The sequence below is a fragment of the Zea mays genome, chromosome 4, assembly GCF_902167145.1.
Source record: "Zea mays cultivar B73 chromosome 4, Zm-B73-REFERENCE-NAM-5.0, whole genome shotgun sequence".
NCBI lineage: Eukaryota > Viridiplantae > Streptophyta > Magnoliopsida > Poales > Poaceae > Zea > Zea mays.
Genome location: NC_050099.1, coordinates 206,517,583 through 206,523,582, shown reverse-complemented (window position 1 = coordinate 206,523,582; position 6,000 = coordinate 206,517,583). Strand labels below are relative to the sequence as shown.

The window sequence follows — 6,000 nt, the reverse complement described above, 5'->3', positions numbered from 1 at the left end:
GCACAAAGAGGCTAGCAACACAGTAGTAGCTTGTGCATTTTTGTGAATTTGTTCATTAATAAACATAGGGCTATCCGAGCTATCAAATTTCATTCCATTCTCTACGATCTCCCATATGCTTGGATGGAGAGAGAATAAATGACTACGCATTTTGTGACTCCAAAATCCGTAGTCCTCCCCATCAAAGTGTGGAGGTTTGCCAAGAGGAATGGAAAGCAAATGCGAATTCGAACTATGTGGAATACGAGAATAATCAAATGAAAAGTTTAAATTGACCGTCTTCCTGTAGTCGTTGTCGTCGTCCTTTTGGGAAGAAGAGGATTCGTCACTGTCGTAGTAGACGATCTCCTTGATGCGCCTTGTCTTCTTCTTCTTCCCATCTTTACGTCTGTGGCCCGAGCCAAAGTCGTTGGGTTTATCATCTTTTGGCTCGTTGACGAAGGATTCCTTTTCCTTGTCGTTGATCACGATTCCCTTCCCCTTAGGATCCATCTCTTCGGGCGGTTAGACCCCTTCTTGAAGAGAACGACTCTGATACCAATTGAGAGCACCTAGAGGGGGGGGTGAATAGGTGATCCTGTAAACTTCAAAACTTAAGCCACAAAACTTTGATTAAGTGTTAGCACAGTTAATGCCAAGTGGCTAGAGAGAAGATCTTGCACAATATGATAATCACAAGGAGTTCAACACAGAGAAGACACAGTGATTTATCCCGTAGTTCGGCCAAGTACAAAACTTGCCTACTCCACGTTGTGGCGTCCCAACGGACGAGAGTTGCACTCAACTCCTCTCAAGTGATCCAATGATCAACTTGAATACCACAGTGTTATGCTTTTCTTTCAATATCCCGTTTGCGAGGAATCTCCACAACTTGGAGTCTCTCGCCCTTACACTTGAGATTCACAAAGAAATACGGAGTAAGGGAGGGAAGCAACACACACAAATCCACAGCAAAACGCGCACACACACGGCCAAGAGTCGAGCTCAAAAGACTATCTCAAGGTTCTCACAAGAACGGAGCTCGAATCACTTAGAATGACAATCGGATGCGCAAAGACTGAGTGTGGATGATCAAGAATGCTCAAGAGTTGCTTGGTTGTCTCCTCCATGCGCCTAGGGGTCCCTTTTATAGCCCCAAGGCAGCTAGGAGCCGTTGAGAGCAAATCCAGAAGGCCAATCTTGCCTTCTGTCGTCGGGCGCACCGGACAGTCCGGTGCACACCGGACACTGTCCGGTGCCCGATTTATTTCCATAAACAGCTCAGCCGACCATTGCCGACCGTTGCAGATCTGGCGCACCGGACAGTCCGGTGCACACCGGACAGTCCGGTGCCTCCTTCCGACCGTTGACCAGACCACGTGTCGCGCGCAGAATCCGCGGCCGACCGTTGGCTCTGGCCGACCGTTGGCTCACCGGACAGTCCGGTGCACACCGGACAGTCCGGTGAATTTTAGTCGTACGCCGTCGGCAAATTCCCGAGAGCGGCTTCTTCGCCCGAGGTAGCCTGGCGCACCGGACACTGTCCGGTGCACCACCGGACAGTCCGGTGCCTCAGACCGAAACAGCCTGTTGGCTGTACACAGCCAACATTCTCCTTTTCTTCTTCTCTCTGTTTCTAACACTTAGACAAATATATTAGTACACAAAACCAATGTACTGAGGCGTAGAAACATACCTTTACTTGTGATTTGCACTTTGTTCATCCAGGGGCATAGATTCACATTTAAGCACTTGTGTTGACACTCAATCACCAAAATACTTAGAAATGGCCCAAGGGCACATTTCCCTTTCAGCAGGCCAGCCACGTCAACAGGAGGCGCCATCATCACCCTACCCCGAGCTGACTCGGGCCACAGGGAACCAGACCGGCGTCCCATCTGGCTAGCTCCGCCAGATAGGCAATGATGGTGCCCCGCATGCTCTGTGACGACGGCGGCTCTCAGCCCCCTTACGGAAGCAAGAGGACGTCAGCAAGGACCCAACCGCTCCGACAGCTGTCCCTCCGCCAGGCTCCATCGCTCCTCCGACGGCCACGACATCACACCAGCTGGGTGCCAAAATCTCTCCGGCTGCCACGACGGCATGTACTTAGGGCGCTAGCTCTCCCCCGCTAGACACGTAGCACTCTACTACACCCCCCATTGTACACCTGGATCCTCTCCTTACGCCTATAAAAGGAAGGACCAGGGCCCTCTTAGAGAGGGTTGGCCGCGCGGGGACGAGGACGAGACAGGCGCTCGCTTGGGGCCGCTCGCTCCCTCTCCCGCGTGGACGCTTGTAACCCCCTACTGCAAGCGCACCCGAACTGGGCGCGGGACGAACACGAAGGCCGCGGGATTCCCACCTCTCTCACGCCGGTCTCCGGCCGCCTCGCTCTCCCCCCTTCGCGCTCGCCCTCGCGCTCGACCCATCTGGGCTGGGGCACGCGGCGACACTCACTCGTCGGCCTAGGGACCCCCCGGTCTCGAAACGCCGACACATTGAAAGTGATGTGACTCCCATTCCCACTCCCACTCTCACATGTAGGCGGAGATGGAGACTCGTTCAAACTTAGTCTACTAAAGGATGGAGGATGGAACCTTTCGGTTCATTTCCTTAAGGTAGGACGCCCGAGAGCCTATCCCCTATTTCAGTTCAGATTCAGTCCGCCCTTAGACCAGAGTCCTTGGGCACCAAAGATTGAGTCACTTTCACCAGTTATGACTCACGGCCTTGCAATTAGTACATGAAAGAGGAATCCATTCGTATTCGACACATTCTTCCTCAAGACTTCCATTTCCGACGTCGATCCAAACCTTTGAAGGCTGCTTCTTTGCTCTATTAACTTCAATACAGACCCTGCAAACATGAGAGGGGATTTGGTATAAGTCTGGTTCGAACGGGTTTTAAAGCACAAAAACGCATAAATATGTCTGTTTTCAAAGCACAAAGAGTTCTAGATGAGATTCGTTGTCGTTAGTACGAGAAAATCGTTATGATACTGAATCTCATGCCTTATCGAGCATCGTATCCCATCTTAAAGTTGGTTTATTCGACAGCAGTGAATGCTACTCATTATAGGGATTTCGACAAAACGAATTTATTCATTATGAAAAAAATTCAGACCTCAAGCTCGAGGACGTAGTTATTCTATGAAAAACGATGTGTAATATAACAATTGTAGTAAATATAGTAAAAAATCAAAATAATCTTTAGATCAATCTAAGATTTTGATTCCCAATAAAAAAGAAATATAACAGAAAAAATATGGGACAAACAATAAATCCACTCGATTTCAGACTTTTTACAACCCAAAATCACCATTTCTTTTGGTTGGCACAACCAAAAAATTATTCTAGAGGCCTACAGGAAGATCTTGTTAAAAAAAACTTCTCGTGCGATAGTAGATTGTCCACGGCACGGCTGACGCACCGACAGATCTCGGTAGGTGAACAAACAGACCAGCGCCTAGAATGGCGCTTCGATGATAAGTAGCAAGTTGGCCTGAGCAACTCGAAGTCAGCCATAAGTTTTTTCTTTTAAAAAAATCACTAGATCTACTAGCCTGTTAGCAATTAATGCGAATTCCAGCAGACACAACCAGTTTAATAATAAAGCTAACTGCTGGTGGAAAGCATCTTGTAGTCTACCAATTAGGTTGTCTATAGCAGCGTCCCCTAAATTCTATTCCCTAAAAGAATATTCTCTGTCCTTTACAGCACACTCTAAAAGATTCTGTCCTCTATATATTCTCAGTCTCCAGCAACGTCCCCTAAATTCGGTCCCATAAAGCTACAGTGTTAACAGATTCCCTTTTTCCATTTCTTTTTCAGTTTTCTTTATTTTTTCCCAATTCACGCTATACAAATGATGCGCAAAAAAATGTATTTATTAATTTTTGAATTAATAATTTTGAATTGTCTAAATTAATTATCATTGCCTGTTATTTTGTGTGTAATTGTTCTCGATAGAACATCGCATAGAAGCAGGTCAAGCTAGCTTTGCAGAGGATGCAAGATACTAAGAGAGCGTCATTGGAAAAGGGCGTGTTTCATTTCAAGAAAGTATTATGAGAAGTTTATCATGGAAGAGTGAGGTCTTGAGAATCTGCACAGATGTTCAAGCAGTGGCTGCAAGATCCCCAACTGTATGTGATCAAGTGGTCCTGTCTGTCAAACATAATTGACAATTGTATAGCTGACACACATTAATCTTCAAGAAGTATTAAAATGCCTCTATCGAAAACATAATTGGGCAAGAAGTCCTTGAGGCCTGTATCCCCTAATTGTCTCCTAATAATTCGCTCATAAAGGTTTAAGCATGATATAAAAATGAGAATAAGCAATTAGAAAAATATTAAGAGAAGATAGGCACTCGATCAGATGTCTATGAAGTACAAACGAATGTTCATACGAAGATACAATAGACACCGACAGTTTTTATCATCATCCAGATACACACCTCCACATCATGCAAAAGAATCAAACCATCTTCTGTGCCAAGTGCTATTATTTTACCATCAGGGCTCCAACAAATTGATGTGATGCACTTCCCTGAACAATTATAAATACTTTAGTTCTCAGTTTCTCACTATTTTTTATAAGTTCAAAGCAGACATGATCTTATAAATCACTATAACTAAAAGGTATAACTGAAGGGCACACTGGAATTGACAGATTGTACATATTGATTGTAATGACAAGGAACATTCAAAGTGGGCAAAAACAACAGGCAACTGAGGGTAATGGAGTACGGGTGTATCAACCTGGAGAGATTGTCCAAAGCCTTTGCCAATTGAAGCGATGGAGGAGAACCTTGGAGTCATCAGTAACCATAGCAAGCAGATCCTTCTCTGGATTCCATTCTGCCATTTTTATCTACAAGTATGAAACACAGGCACGTCAGTACTTGATGCCCCATTTAGCATACATTAAGGAATAGGAACAAAGAAACAATAGGAAATTGAATCTCACTGTGCTCAATCGATTCAGAATTACAGAAAAGATATAAAGCGACAAAAGGTGAAATTCAGTATCAGCAACCGTATGATATATGTGCTTGATATTAACTCTCTATTACTTAAGGATTGTTTGGTAGCGAATTGTAAACATGATACAAGGTGAATGAGACTGATTAAGCATGAACAAGAGGCAAACAGTGTAATTACTAATGTGCATTTGCAAAACAAAAAGTAGCATTCAAAGCTGAAATCAGTGCTCTATATCAGTGATATACTGAAATGGCACCTCACGACTCACAGTTCAGACCAACAAGTTCCCACTGAACCCAACAGCATCCCTGTCAGCTCTGCACAGCGACAGTAGGATCCAACTTAATCCTCGTAGGAATTTGAACAAAACAATAGCAGGGACGCCGGACGCACGCAACGCTCGGCGGCAGCAACCCAGGGATCCAGCACGTGAACCAGCCATTGCCCTGGACAGCGTGAACCCAAGCGGCCGCACACTATTTTGCAGCCTCAACACATGTTGGTTAAGAATCAGCACAACACGAACTTGCACAACAGCGTTTGGCTACGCAGAAGGGAGAGGCAGGGGAGGAGAGCGCAGACTAGACCTGGAACGGGATGGGCTTGTCGAACTGGAGCTAGAACGGCGTGGCCGCCGCCACGGCCATGGACGCCTCTTCGATCTGCTCCTCCGCCATGCTCCGCGTCCGGCGATGGCCATGGATGCCTCTTCGATATGCTCCTCCGCCATGCTCCGCGTCCGCCCTCGCAAGCCCTCTTGTCTCCCACCTGCCTCGATGCCGGCAGCGAAGCACGCCGGATCGAGGGCTCGGCCCTGGGAGATGCAGTCGCCAGCGCGCGGTAGGAGGAGGCGGAAGTTTCCTCGCAGCGGCTGGTGGATCCGTCGCGTGGATAGCGCACGGTGGGTGGCCTCCACATTTAGGTTCTTTGGCACATCCTCTATAATTTAGGGGACGCTTTAGAGGATCTTGTTGGTGGCGTAGGGGACCTGACAGTCCCTCACATTTAGCGGACAGGAGCCTTTAGCGGCT

General features: G+C 47.0%; 1 long non-coding RNA gene across 1 annotated transcript; it reads right to left on the bottom strand.

The window, feature by feature from the left end:
- Nucleotides 1-4,335: 4,335 nt before the first annotated feature.
- On the bottom strand, nucleotides 4,336-5,853 carry LOC103654511 (uncharacterized). The gene is made up of 3 exons (XR_566154.4): nucleotides 5,557-5,853; nucleotides 4,745-4,856; nucleotides 4,336-4,532 (listed from the first exon to the last, which is right to left on the bottom strand). It is a non-coding gene; the product is annotated as an uncharacterized lncRNA (long non-coding RNA).
- Nucleotides 5,854-6,000: the final 147 nt, after the last annotated feature.